A 16,078-nucleotide genomic window follows, 5' to 3' on the forward strand; every position below is an offset into this window, starting at 1 on the left:
TGGTTATCCGCTTTTGGTGACGCCTGTCTTTGAATTGACAAAACATTACACACAGCTATTTTCAATGTACTCTCCTAACATAACCTAACTTTATGCTTTCGCCGTAAAGCCTCTTTGAAATCGGACAATGTGGTTGGATTTAGGAGATGTTTATCTTTCAAATTGTGAGAAATAGTTGATTGTTTGAGAAATTGAAATTATTAGATTCTTGCAGTTTTGAATTTCCCGCCATGGTCTCTTGACAATGAATCCCTATACCGGGATAAGATCCCCAACAGTCTTTGACAATTTTCCCCCATAATAAAAAAAAATATAGGCTTTTCCCCTCTTTTGTCAGCATTTACAATATGTTGACTCATAGTTATACCTGTAAGAACTTCCTCATGAAGAGGAGTCTGTAGTATTACTTTACTCACACATTTGGATAACAATATACTTTAAATGACGTTTAAATCATTTTGTCTGGTCTAAGCAGGTTATTTAGGAATGTAATGATTATTCCAGGGGTGTGAACACTGATGTCTGGAACCATGTTGTGTTAATCTGGTTGCGATCAATTCATCTGAAAAATATGTTGTTTTGTGTTTTTAGTTTTTTCTTTTTCACATTTTAGTGAAAAATGTAGTATCTTCTATGAAGAGTGAACTGCAATATCAGCCCTTTTATACAAGGCGAGAAAATAAAATGATTGCAATAAGACTGTTGAATTTTCATGGTTTATTGGTCTTCATTTGTGTTTTTTTGTTTTACTACAGGAAGTTCTAAATCATGACAAATATAAACAATACACACACATACAAATACACACCTTTATTTGTGGAAGACATATTATGTACAATGCATAGGAGTATGTTCATAATGAGACCTCAGGGACTTCAGATGACCTTGTGGTTTGAAAGGCCATTGTAACCTGAGAAACCCAACAGAATATTGAGTTGAGTTTATATTTGATGTACAGTTGGCAGAACCCTGATAAGACTGAGGCATTGCATACTCCTGGGAGTAATGCTCCTTCATACATCATAGGTTACCTCAAACATCTATACAGTATAATATGTACAGTAGTTATTTATATTCCTATCAAGACAGATAATCAACGATGAATAGAGCAATATGATTTAAAAAAATGAAGATACAGTTACATCTAAATAACCCATACCTTTGAAAATACATTTACATTTATATAGGTAGTAATGTATAGGGCCAGGTATTCAATATCCCTGGATATGAAGTCTAATTCCTCTTATTTGATTGTTTATGATCTAACTTGATGACTCTGTAGGATTGTTTCTGGGTTTGACCTTCACTTTGGTTCCATCTTTACTTCCTTTGCGATCCCATCTCTCGTAGTTGAGTATGATTTCCCTTCCGGTATCACAAGTCCGGGTTGTGGTGTGGGTCTGGCTGGCTGACTGGCCATGGGTCTGGAGATGACTGAAGCCAGCCATGGGTCTGGAGATGACTGAAGCCAGCCATGGGTCTGGAGATGACTGAAGCCAGCCATGGGTCTGGAGATGACTGAACAGGCGCTCAGGGCCCTGTCGTGTCTTTGGCATCATTAAACTGAAGATTCATCTTTATCAAAAATTCTCTGTAATTATTATTACGTGATTAAACTACTTAATCATGTAACTAATTAACTAGGACGTCGGGGCACCAAGGAAAATATTCAGATTACAAAGTTATAATTTTCCTAGTATAATTTTCAGATTTTTAAGATCTGATCACTTAGTCTTCTGATTAATGAATTATTATTTACCTCACGTTAGTCTCATTCCAAACGTCGTAAATTGTTGGTTATCTGCACGAACCCAGTCTTCACTATGAGTCATCCATACATCAATTGTCTTAAAATCATTTATTTACTAACTAAGTACTCACAGAAATGCATAACACAAACAAACAATGGTTACAAAGAAATTATAGGGGAATGTGCCCTAGTGGGCTAAACCGGCATGGCGGCTTGTTAGACAAAGGGACTGAGAAGGGCGCAAAAGATAAAAGACACTACAAAGTTGATAATTATAACAATTGAAATGCTAACCCTTTGCACATGAACGCTCACTCATTCGGGAATAATTGCAATCAATATATATATTTACGCTCAGTGTGTCGTTGGGATCTCTGTTGAAAAGTTTGTTTCTGTTGGAGAGTTTGTCCGCCCTCTCTCTCTCTCGTGGTTAGAATGGATAGTTGAGAGTGACATTCATTCATGTCATTAAAGAATAATGTTTCGGGGGTTGTCGGTCTTCGCATTCAATGATACCGAATTCCTAGCTGCAGACTAGTAATTTAATATCAAAGACTTGTTCTTATTCTGTCGGTATCGATAGTCTAAGAGTTTAACCACGTGGGATGGTTAAAAGATTCAGCGATCTACTTAAACCTTATTTCCCTCTGTGATAGAGGTACTGGTCTGGTCTCAAACCTTGGCCCTCTCGTTATCGAGGTAAGCTGGTCTGGTGATAGAAAACCCAGGTGGGGGTTTTATTCGGAACATAGAAAAGGGCTGTCTCATGACGCCAGGTCATGTCTGTGCTCCTGGGGGCGTGCCAATGACTTAGTGAAACTTTAAACAGAAATACAATTCTCTCACATTAACATCATTACATAGCATCACATCATTTCACAAATAGTATCATCTTTACTCATTCATTTTATACAACAATTAGATGTAAGCCTCATAACTGAGGCTATTGTATAAACAGTGTTATGGTAATGTGGCCGTATTGTCTCTCATGAGTTTCACAAAATTGTACCAAATGGACCAGTTCGTAGCTGGATTCTTCGCCGATCTTTTATACATTCTCCAGAACATAAATATTGTTCGGACCTCCAGTTCTGTGAGGTGGAAGAAATTCCTTTGTTCCCTCTGAAAACTCACTCTCTCTCTATACTGTGGCCATGAGGAGATAATCTCCTCCAGGAATTTACGACCTCTCTGACCACAGCAGCCTGGGTGTAGGAGACAGAGAGAGATGGTGCAGAGGTAGGGGGATGGTGCTCACTGTGTCCAAAGAGGGCAACGTCATGACAGCCCATAGCATGCAGTATGGAGAGCACTGGTTCAACACTTCATGGAGGTAGTTCCATATATGTTTCTTATATTTTCATGGTATTTTGTTTTTCTCATTTTGAAGCTGAAGGCAATATCCACATTTAGAGAACAATAACAGTTTCTCTAATATTTTTATGAGAACGTTTCCTTTAATTTGAATGTCCATCTTCCACTTAAGATGTTACCTTCAAATACCTTAAAACTCAGGTCAGACTCCTTTCTGATTTTAAAGAGTAGTTTGAACACCAAAGGCTGTTTCTTTTGTTCCATGTGTATAAAAAGACTCAGTCTTTGACGGCTAACACTAAGGACTGTGCCTGTCTTCTGGATTCTGTGCTCCATGTACTTCAGACACAGATGGAGTAGTGCTGGGGTGAGGGGGCATTGATCCTGTAGATTTATTTTGTGACCCGAGGAACCTTCAACCATTGGGAGTAACTTCCACAAGATGTCCAAGTCCCGAGGAAGCACCTGCTTTAGGATTTTGAAGTCTCTAGGAGGAGACGAAATAATGTCAATGGACAGCAGTGCCTTTTTTAAGAAATTTGACTTAATCAATGGTTGCCTGCCCAGATAAACTATGTATGGCAAACTCTTTGGTGGTATGTTAATACTTCTTGTGAACGAGGGTTCTAGGTACATCTGCAGACGGTTGGCAAGTATTGTGGCAAATATTTTCTTCTCTCGGTTAACTGACATATTGAATCCATCAGGTATTTGTCTCTTCCCGCTGAGTATTTCATTGTATTCATGCTTTAATGTCTCTGTTTCCATGAGGTCCCCTTCCCTTGGTCCATTTGATGAGTCGGTCAGGGATTTCATTGCCACAAGGACTTCTGCCCCACTGATTTGTCCTGCTCTTCTATCTAATTTGGTCTTGTATTTTAGTTCACCATCGCCCAACTTCCTCAGCTTTTGATGAACATCTGTTAACGTACTTCCTATTTTAGGAACATGGATCTTCAGAGACACAGGGTTGTGATCTGAAATCCCTGAGTCAGTGTGAATCTCACAGCTCTGGGCAAATGGGGCTTTGTCCTGATGCATGAAGAACATATCTATCCGGGAGTGGCTGGTGTTCTGAGAATGAGTGAAGGCTTCTTCTGTTGGGTGTAGTCTTGCCCATGTGTCTTGGAGGTTCAGTGAGGAAATGAAACTCTGCAGGAGAGGTCGTAGGGATGTGTGCCGTTTATGTTCAGATGCTGTACGATTGTCAAAGTCAAGGTCCAAAACTGTGTTGAAATCCCCCCCAATCACGAAAGTTCCGATCTTCATCTCCTGAAGATACTGAGACAGCCTCCCCAGTACTTGCTTGTCTTCTTTATGATTGTACACGTTCACGAGCGTGAAGAGTTGACCATACATGTGACAGAACAGCACAATGTAGCCACCAGCGTAATCTTCATCATGGCAGATGTACTCATAGTGTGGTTTTAGTTTTTTATTCACCAGTATGGCCACTCCTTTGCTATTCGGAGAGTAAACTGTAAAGTAAGAGCTCCAATGTATTTTCATCTCTTCCCATCCATGTCTTTCCATCACTTTATAGCAGTTAGGTCCAATGTGAGTTTCTTGAAGGAAGATTATGTCACCATTCCTGCCACACTTCATTATATCAATACATTTATTTGGGCTGCGTTTTGTGGGTTTAACACCACAAATATTCCAGGTGATGATTGAGAGACTTTTTCCTGTATATTTTGCCATAGTTCTTGCCATTGGTGTTCCTAGGTTGGATTCTAAAACAGAAAGATATTGAGTTCATAATAAGCTGCTTTAAATCAGACTTTCCTACTTCTAACCAAAAGATTCAGCCAGATTCAGCATGTATTTGCATAAACGCAGATTTAACACAACTTTTTTCCAGAATATTATTTTTAAAAACAAGGCTTAAAGATGAATCTCTGATTATCTGCCGTTCACCATCATATACATGTAATAATAGTATAGTTCTTCACAGTTATGTCACCAACACATTTAAAAAATGTATAATAACCTCACCTGTGTAGTGCTGATCCAGGTGTGTCTTCTCTGCTGTGCTGTATGACCTGTGTAGTGCTGATCCAGGTGTGTCTTCTCTGCTGTGCTGTATGACCTGTGTAGTGTTGATCCAGGTGTGTCTTCTCTGCTGGGCTGTATGACCTGTGTAGTGCTGATCCAGGTGTGTCTTCTCTGTATGACCTCTGATACTCAGGTGAGTCTATGTATACATGTAAATAAATGCCTGCATCCATACAAACATCTACACCCACCTCGGTGTCATACCAGCACCTATCTCTAGATCGATGTCATTGATAAGACTTATGTAATGCCTCCCGTAAAACAGAGCTACGTAGTTCATTTGAATTTCCATTTCCAATCAAGGTTTTGAATCACTACCTTTAATTTTGATCAAGCGAATTATATGTTATTGTTGAAGTAGGAATTTACTAAAAATGTAATCAAACAATTATTTTTTATTGAAATCTCATTATGATATTTTATAAAACATCTTACTTGTATATCTCTTACATTTTATAAGAATTGATTTGTCTCACTATTTGAGCTTCCACTGTGTAATCAAGCAATAAGGCATGAGGGCGTGTGGCATAGGGCCAATATACTGTACCACGGCTAAGGGCTGTTCTTAGGCACGACGGGGGAAGGGGGAATTTCGTTGTTGTTGTGTGTCTTGCTTTGAGAGGTAAGGAATATCTTCTGAGAATTGCGTATGAACACTTGAGGACAAATTACCATTATTTTCATATAAATTCAGTAGTGCCAAATTTACCTGATAACTGGATTACTATTTTTGATTCAGATTGTTGTTTCCTGAAAAATGGCACAGGTTCAGTGACATTTATATACTGGATTTATACATTTATATTCAATTAGTTGTATAGAACTGGATAATGCATTGAACATGTTACAAACACGTACAATTATTACTGTATTATTTGATTCATACAGTGGTGTAAAGTACTTAAGTAAAAATACTTTAAAGGGTATTTTTGGGTATCTGTACTTTACTATTTATATTTTTGACAACTGTTACTTTTACTTCACTACATTCCTGAAGAAAACAATGTGCTTTTTACTCATACATTTTCCCTGACACCCAAAAGTACTCGTTACATGTTGAATGCTTAGCAGGACAGGAAAATGGTCCAATTCACGCACTTATCAAAAGAATATCCCTGGTCATCCCTACTGCCTCTGCTCTGGCTGACTCACTAAACACACATGCTTTGTTTGTAAATTATATCTGAGTGTTGGAGTATGCCCCTGGCTTTCCATAATATATAAAAAAAAACAGAAATTGTGCTGTCTGGTTTGCTTAATATAAGAAATTCGAAATGATTTATATTTTTACTTTTGATACTTAAGTATATTTTAGTGATTACATTTACTTTTGATACTTACATTTTTTTACATTTCTACATTTTAGTCATTTAGCAGACACTCTTATCCAGAGCGACTTACAGTAGTGAATGCATACATTTCATACAATTTCGTTTTTTTTTTTTTCTTCCTGTGCTGGCCCCCCGTGGGAATCGAACCCACAACCCTGGCGTTGCAAACGCCATGCTCTACCAACTGAGCTACAGGGAACTTAAGTATGTATAAAATCAAATAATTTTTTACTTTTACTCAAGCAATATTTTACTGAGTGACTCACTTTTAATGAGTCATTTTCTATTGAAGTATTTTTACATTTACTCAAGTCTGAGAATTGGGTACTTTTTCCACCGCTGGATGTACAGTGGGGGGGGGGGGAAGTATTTGATCCCCTGCTGATTTTGTACGTTTACCCACTTACAAAGAAATGATAAGTCTATAATTTTAATGGTAGGTTTATTTGAACAGTGAGAGACAGAATAACAACAAAAAGATCCAGAAAAACTCATGTCAAAAATTTTATAAAATTATTAGCATTTTAATGAGGGAAATATGTATTTGACCCCCTCTCAATCAGAAAGATTTCTGGCTCCCAGGTGTCTTTTATACAGGTAACGAGCTGAGATTAGGAGCACACTCTGAAAGGGAGTGCTCCTAACCGCAGCTTGTTACCTGTAAAAAAGACATCTGTCCACAGAAGCAATCAGATTCCAAACTCTCCACCATGGCCAAGACCAAAGAGCTCTCCAAGGATGTCAGGGACAAGATTGTAGACCTTCACAAGGCTGGAATGAGCTACAAGACCATCGCCAAGCAGCTTGGTGAGAAGGTGACAACATTTGGTGCGATTATTCGCAAATGGAAGAAACACAAAAGAACTGTCAATATCCCTCGGCCTGGGGCTCCATGCAAGATCTCACCTCGTGGAGTTGCAATGATCATGAGAACGGTGAGGAATCAGCCCAGAACTACACGGGAGGATCTTGTCAATGATCTCAAGGCAGCTGGGACCATAGTCACCAAGAAAACAATTGGTAACACACTACGCCGTGAAGGACTGAAATCCTGCAGCGCCCGCAAGGTCCCCCTGCTCAAGAAAGCACATATACATGCCCGTCTGAAGTTTGCCAATGAACATCTGAATGATTCAGAGGACAACAGGTGAAAGTGTTGTGGTCAGATGAGACCAAAATAGAGCTCTTTGGCATCAACTCAACTCGCCGTGTTTGGAGGAGGAGGAATGCTGCCTATGACCCCAAGAACACCCTCTCCACCGTCAAACATGGAGGTGGAAACATTATGCTTTGGAGGTGTTTTTCTGCTAAGGGGACAGGACAACTTCACTGCATCAAAGGGACGATGGATGGGGCCATGTACCGTCAAATCTTGGGTGAGAACCTCCTTCCCTCAGCCAGGGCATTGAAAATGGGTCATGGAAACACACGGCCAAGGCAACAAAGGAGTGGCTCAAGAAGAAGCACATTAAAGAAGAATGGCTTATTTGGAATATGTTAATGCACACATTTTGCACACTGTAAAGAGAAATGCATAGGAAATATCTATTAAATGTTCCTGATGACATTTCTTCTATAAGTATTAGAAGCATAGACAAATACAGATGAAGTCGGAAGTTTACATACACCTTAGCCAAATACATTTAAACTCAGTTTTTCACAATTCTGACATTTGATCCTCGTAAAAATTCCCTGTCTTAGGTCAGTTAGGATCACCACTTTATTTTAAGAATGTGAAATGTCAGAATAATAGTAGAGAGAATTATTTATTTAAGGTTTTATTTCTTTCATCACATTCCCAATGGGTCAGAAGTACTCAATTAGTATTTGGTAGCATTACCCTTTAAATTGTTTAACTTGGGTCAAATGTTTCGTGTAGCCTGCCACAATCTTCCCACAATAATTTCGGTGAATTTTGGCCCATTCCTACTGACAGAGCTGGTGTAACTGAGTCAGTATTTTAGGCCTCCTTGCTCGCACACGCCTTTTCAGTTCTGCCCACGAATGTTCTATGGGATTGAGGTCAGGGCTTTGTGATGGCCACTCCAAAACTTGACTTTGTTGTCATTAAGCCATTTTTCGACAACTTTGGAAGTATGCTTGGGGTCATTGTCCATTTGGAAGACCCATTTGCGATCAAGCTTTAACTTCCTGACTGAGATGTTGCTTGAATATATCCACATCATTTTCCCGCCTCATGATGCCATCTATTTTGTGAATTTCACCAGTCCCTCCTGCAGCAAAGCACCCCCACAACATGATGCTGCCACCCCCGTGCTTCACGTTTGGGATGGTGTTCTTCGGCTTGCAAGTCTCCCCTTTTTCCTCCAAACATAACGATGGTCATTATGGCCAAACAGTTCTATTTTTCTTTCATCAGACCAGAGGACATTTCCCCAAAAAGTACGATCTTCGTCCCCATGTGCAGTTGCAAACCGTAGTTTGGCTTTTTTATGGCGGTTTTGGAGCAGTGGCTTCTTCCTTGCTGAGCGGCGATTTAGGTTATGTCGATATAAGACTTGTTTTACTGTGGACATAGATACTTTTGTACCTGTTCCTCCAGCATCTTCACAAGGTCCTTTGCTGTTGTTCTGGGATTGATTTGCACTTTTTGCACCGAAGTCATCTCTAGGAGACAGAACGCTTCTCCTTCCTGAGCGGTATGACGGCTGCGTGGTCCCATGGTGTTTATACTTCCGTGCTATTGTTTGTACAGATGAAAGTGGTACCTTCAGGCATTTGGAAATTGCTCCCAAGGATGAACCAGACTTGTGAAGGTCTACAGAGGCCTTGGCTGATTTCTTTCAATTTTCCCATGATGTCAAGCAAAGAGGCACTGAGTTTGAAGGTATGCCTTGAAATACATCCACAGGTACACCTCCAATTTACTCAAATTATGTAAATTAGCCTATCAGATGCTTGTAAAGCCATGACATCATTTTCTGGAATTTTCCAAGCTGGTTAAGGGCACAGTCAACTTAGTGTATGTAAACTTCTTACCCACTGGAATTGTGATACAGTGAATTATAAGTTAAATAATCTGTCTGTAAACAAGTGTTGGAAAAATGTCTTGTGTCATGCACAAAGTAGATGTCCTAACTGACTTGCCAAAACTATAGTTTGTTAACAAGAAATTTGTGGAGTGGTTGAAAAACGAGTTTTAATGACTCCAAACTAAGTGTTTGTAAACTTCCAACTTCAACTATAATCTGGCTTTACATGGATACATCGGGATTTGGGCAAAATGCCAAGTATCAGATGAAAGTGTGGATAGCTATCAGATACCCATAGACTTCCAGTAGTTAGCATTGGCTCGCAAAACTACCTCTAACTTTCTTCATACTGAACACTGAGGCATACAGTGCATTCGGAAAGTATTCAGACCCCTTCCCTTTTTCCACATTTTGTTACGTTACAGCCTTATTCTAAAATGGATTAAGTAAAAAAACAAATATCAATCTACACACAATACCCCATAATGACAAAGCGTAAAAAAACGTTTTATACATTTCTTACTAAAAATAAAAAACAGAAATACCTTATTTACATAAGTATTCAGACCCTTTGCTATGAGACTCGAAATTGAGCTCAGGTGCATCCTGTTTCCTTTGATCATCCTTGAGATGTTTTGCCGATGTCCACCTGTGGTAAATTCAGTTGATTGGACATGAATTGGAAAGGCACACACCTGTCTATATTAGGTCCCACAGTTAACAGTGCATGTCAGAGCAAAAACCAAGGCATGAGGTCGAAGGAATGGTCCTTATAGCTCCGAGACAGGATTGTGTCAAGGCACAGAACTGGGGAAGGGTAGCAAAAAATGTCTGCATCATTGAAGGTCCCCAAGAAAATAGTGGTGTCTATCATTCTTAAATTGAAGAAGTTTGGACCCAACAAGACTCTTCACAGATCTGACTGCCCGGCCAAACTGAGCAATCAGGGGAGAAGGGCGTTGGTCAGGGAGGTGACCAAAAACCCCCAGAGCTCCAGAGTTCCTCTGTGGAGATGGGAGAACCTTCCAGAAGGACAACCACCACTGCAGCACTCCACCAATCAGGATTTTATGGTAGAAGCCACTCCTTAGTAAAAGGCACATGATAGCTCTCTTGGGACGGCAGGTAGCCTAGTGGTTAGAGCGTTGGACTTGTAACCGAAAGGTTGCAAGATCGAATCCCCGAGCTGACAATGTAAAAATCTGTCATGCTGAACAAGGCTGTTAAGGCAGTGTTCCTAGGCCGTCGTTGAAAATAATAATTTGTGCTCAACTGACTTGCCTAGTTAAATAAAGGTTAAATAAAATATATTAGAAAAATAGCTCTCTTGGAGTTTGACAAAAGGCACCTAAAGGACTCTCAGACCACGAGAAACAAGATTCTCTGTTCTGATGAAACCGAGATTGAACTCTTTCGCCTGAATGCCAAGTGTCACATCTGGAGGAAACCAGGTACCACTCATCACCTGGCCAATATCATCCCTACAGTGGCAGCATCATGCTGTGGGGATGTTTTTCAGCGGCAGGGACTGGGAGACTAGTCAGGATCGAGGGAAAGATGAACGGAGCAAAGAACAGAGAAAACCTGCGCCAGAGCACTCAGGACCTAAGACTGGGATGAAGGTTCACCTTCCAACAAGACAATGACCCTAAGCACACAGCCAAGACAACGCAGGAGTGGCTTTGGGACTAGTCTCTGAATGTCCTTAAGTGTCCCAGCCAGAGCCCGGACTTGAAATCTGATCTAACATCTCTGGAGAGACCTGAAAATAGCTGTTCAGCGACACTCCCCAACCAAACTGACCGAGATTGAGAGGATCTGCAGAGAAGAAACTCCCCAAATACAGGTAGTGTCATACCCAAGAAGACTCAAGTCTGTATCGCTGCCAAAGGTGCTTCCGAAAAGTACAGAGTAAAGGGTCTGAATGCTTACGTAAATGTGATATTTCAGTTTTTATTTGTTATAAATTTGCTAAAATTAAAATAAATGTTTTTTCTTTGTTATTATGGGGTATTGTGTGTGGATTGATGAGTGAAAAGAAAATATCTAATCAATTTTAGAATAAGGCTGTAACGTAATTTTTTGGGGAAAAAGTCAAGGGTCTGAATACTTTCCGAATGCACTGTATACTTCCATTCATTTTTTAAACTGGTACCGTGGACCTTCAGACAAGACTTGTGAGGCTTTTGTTCATCCTAGAGTAAACCAGCCAACATGTACATGGTTGTGAGAGACACCTTTCCATAGAGGGCTTTGATCTATTAGTGTGTAGCCCAAACTGTTTGGAGACTACAGACAGAAGTTGGCAGATGGGCAGTATCGACTTCAGACGAGTCCGGGAGAACACCATCGTGTTCGTGAGTGTTTCATCTTTCTATAGAAGTGTCATGATATTTTGTAGGCCAAACCATTCTGGCCCTGCAGACGTTTTCATGAGAAGACCAATTTTTGGGATGTCTCATGGTCTGACAAACACTGCTGTAGCTCTGCCACCTTTTACCGCAGATATGGAAGTGCGACATCGGCGCATGCGGTGGATTGAGACGTATCCAATGCAAAAAAAGAGATATCTTAAACAGACAGATTTTGATCGACTCTAGGGATTTAAGGGAAGTGCTTTCTTATGACTTTCCCATCTGGTTAAAGTTTCTTCCAGTTGTCGATCATGCTTCAGCTCCCACAAATCGTTGATGTGACAAGAGATGGTTGAGGCATGACTGTCCCCTCACCCAAAATCTACTTGCCTTATGGCTGAAGAATTTGCAATACAAGATTAATGATCAAGCTAAGATACCCAGTGTGTGGTACTTCAGACGGTGTTGTCTGATACACATGGATGAAAAGGAATTGCCAACTGTGGCAGCTGTACTCTTTAAATTCATAGAAGACTCTGGGCTTAGCATTACCACAGATAAAACTATCCCTTTACAGTACTACTAAAATTCAGAGAAGACTCTGGGCTCAGCATTACCACAGATAAAACTATCCCTTTACAGTACTACTTAAATTCAGAGAAGACTCTGGGCTTAGTATTACCACACATAAAACTATCCCTTTGCCACCAGGCCACAAACCCAGAACAGTGAGTGAAGGTCAAACACCAGAACCAGTCCTAAAGAGCATGTATGATTTGTGACAAACGTGTCATCCATGCCATTTATGAGGAAGGACAATAATTTTTTTTAGGAGCATGGCCTTATTTCTATTACAGCACATTTCACATATTACTTACTACCTGTCAGGGCAATGAGATTGAGACTGTAACCTCCTATAAATATCTTGGAATTTTAAGTGATGACGGCCTCTATTTTAAATTGCATATTCAACAACTTACAAAAAAATTGAAGCTGAAGTTGGGATTTTATTTTAGGAATAAGGCCTGTTTTTCTTTTGAAGCCAGAAAGAGGCTAGTATCAGCTAAATGTATGCCTATACTAGACTATGGGTATATTTTATATATGAATGCTTCCACTCAGTGTTTGAGATCAATTGACACCTTTACCATGGAGCATTGAGATTTATTTTAAACTGCAAAACCCTTACGCACCACTGTACTTTATATACCAGGGTTGGCTGGCCTTCTCTAGTCACTCGTAGGCTCAGTCACTGGTATACTTTTATTTACAAAGCCTTTTGGGTTTACTACCATTTTATTTGGGCATTTTTATTGATCAGACATGTGGTGGATACTCTCTTCGTTTGCTGGACTTTATCCTGCTAACTGTTCCAAATGTCTGAACTGAATTTGGTAAAAGGGCTTTTATGTACTCTGCGCCAACGGCTTGGAAAGCCTTACAAAATACTTTAAACTGGAAGAAATTGTCCCGATTGGTGTTTTTAAATCATTGATGAAGGATTTTGAGGCTGATTCCCTGACCTGTCAATGTTTTTAAATAGATTTTTTATGATTTTGTTATACTCTTGTGAATTCTATGGTTTTTTACTAGATTACCGGTAGTTTTTCAAGTCGTCTGTCTGTAATTGTGTAATGACTTGGTGCTGCCTATCTTGGACAGGACGCTCTTGAAAAAGAGATTTCAAATCTCAATGAGCCCTTCCTGGTTAAATAAAGGTTAAATAAAAAATAAATAAAACTGTCATTCATATATTCCATTCACCCAGCGCAATGTAACATCAATAGGTTAAGGCTACTAAATAATACTCCAAATTTTACCTGTACCCATCACGAGGCTGCTACAACTTAGCCTATTAATGAAGGTTTACAATGTAGGTGCACAGAGAGAGAGAAATTAGAGTAATCAAGGTGAGAAACAATACCACTGTGGTGGGAAATTGTATATTCTGAAGACATGGCCTTGAATCGTACAAGCTGTATGCATCCTTTGTTCTTCTATCTAACTTTATATATGTTCTAACTTAGAATATGTGGACAACTACAAATACCTAGGTGTCTGGCTAGACTGTAAAATCTCCTTCCAGACTCACATCAAACATCTCCAATCCAAAATTAAATCTAGAATCGGCTTACTATTTCACAACAAAGCCTCCTTCACTCACGTCGCCAAACATACCCTCGTAAAACTGACCATCCTACCGATCCTCGACTTCGGCGATGTAATTTACAAAATAGCTTCCAATACTCTACTCAGAAAACTGGATGCAATCTATCACAGTGCCATCCGTTTTGTTACCAAACCCCCTTATACCACCCACCACTGCGACCTGTATGCTCTAGTCGGCTGGCCCTCGCTACATATTCGTCGCCAGACCCACTGGCTCCAGGTCATCTATAAGTTTATGCTAGGTAAAGCTCCGCCTTATCTCAGCTCACTGGTCACGATGACAACACCCACCCGTAGCAGGCGCTCTACTGTAACTTCCGGCGCCGACAGAGATGGCCGCCTCGCTTCGCGTTCCTAGGAAACAATGCAGTATTTTGTTTTTTACTGTGTTATTTCTTACATTGTTACCCCAGGAAATCGTAGGTTTTATTACATACAGTCGGGAGGAACTATTGGATATAAGAGCAACGTCAACTCACCAACATTACGACCAGGAATACGACTTTCCAGAAGCGGATCCTCTGTTTGGCCCACCACTCAGGACAATGGATCGGATCCCAGCCGGCGACCCAAAACAACGGCGCCGCAGAAGGGGCAGACGGAGCGGTCTTCTGGTCATGCTCCGTATACGGGTACATCGCGCACCGTTCCCGAGCATACTACTCGCCAATGTCCAGTCTCTTGACAACAAGGTAGACGAAATCCGCGCAAGGGTTGCATTCCAGAGAGACATCAGAGACTGTAACGTTGTTTGTTTCATGGAAACATGGCTCACTCGAGACACGCTATCGGAGTCGGTACAGCCACCTGGTTTCATCACGCATCGCGCCGACAGAAACAAGCATCTCTCCCATTTTGTTGCTCCCAGCCTATAGACAGAAACTAAAACAGGAAACACCCACGCTCAGGTCTGTTCAATGCTGGTCCGACCAATCGGATTCCACGCTTCAAGATTGCTTCGATCACGAGGACTGGGATATGTTCCGCATAGCGGCAAACAACAACATTGATGAATATGCTGATTCGGTGAGCGAGTTTATTAGCAAGTGCTTCGATGATGTTGTACCCACAGCGTCTATTAAAACATTCCCCAACCAGAAACCGTGGATTGATGGCAGCATTCGCGCAAAACTAAAAGCGCGAACCACTGCTTTTAATCAGGGCAAGGTGACCGGAAACATGACCGAATACAAACAGTGTAGCTATTCCCTCCGCAAGGCAATCAAACAAGCTAAGTGTCAGTATAGAGACAAAGTGGAGTCGCAATTCAACGGCTCAGACACGAAAGGTATGTGGCAGGGTCTACAGTCAATCACGGACTACAAAAAGAAAAACCAGCCCCGTCGCGGACCACGATTTCTTGCGCCCAGACAGACTAAACAACTTCTTTTCCCACTTTGAGGACAATACAGTGCCACTGACACAACCCGCTACCAAAACCTGCGGGCTCTCCTTCACTGCAGCCAACGTGAGTAAAACATTTAAACGTGTTAACCCTAGCAACGCTGCAGGCCCAGACGGCATCCCCAGCCGCGTCCTCAGAGCATGCACAGACCAGCTGGCTGGTGTGTTTACGGACATATTCAATCAATCCTTATCCCAGTCTGCTGTTCCCACATGCTTCAAGAGGGCCACCATTATTCCTGTTCCCAAGAAAGCTAAGGTAACTGAGCTAAATGACTACCGCTCCGTAGCATTCACTTCCGTCATCATGAAGTGCTTTGAGAGACGAGTCAAGGACCATATCACCTCCACACTCCCTGACACCCTAGACACACTCCAATTTGCTTACCGCCCCAATAGGTCTACAGACGACGCAATCACACTGCCCTAACCCATCTGGACAAGAGGAATACCTAGGTAAGAATGCTGTTCATCGACTACAGCTCAGCATTTAACACCATAGTACCCTCCAAACTCGTCATTAAGTTCGAGACCCTGGGTCTTGACCCCGCCCTGTGCAACTGGGTCCTGGACTTCCTGACAGGCTGGCCCCAGGTGGTGAGGGTAGGTAACAACATCTCCACCCCGCTGATCCTCAACACTGGGGCCCCACAAGGGTGTGTTCTCAGCCCTCTCCTGTACTCCCTGTTCACCCACGACTGCGTGGAC

The 16,078-nt window shown here is 41.1% G+C and overlaps 1 long non-coding RNA gene across 1 annotated transcript; it reads right to left on the reverse strand.

The window, feature by feature from the left end:
• Positions 1-795: 795 nt before the first annotated feature.
• Positions 796-15,117, reverse strand: LOC106574635 (uncharacterized). The gene is made up of 2 exons (XR_014392418.1): positions 5,060-15,117; positions 796-4,797 (listed from the first exon to the last, which is right to left on the reverse strand). It is a non-coding gene; the product is annotated as an uncharacterized LOC106574635 (long non-coding RNA).
• Positions 15,118-16,078: the final 961 nt, after the last annotated feature.

The sequence above is a fragment of the Salmo salar genome, chromosome 05, assembly GCF_965601325.2.
Source record: "Salmo salar chromosome 05, fSalSal1, whole genome shotgun sequence".
NCBI lineage: Eukaryota > Metazoa > Chordata > Actinopteri > Salmoniformes > Salmonidae > Salmo > Salmo salar.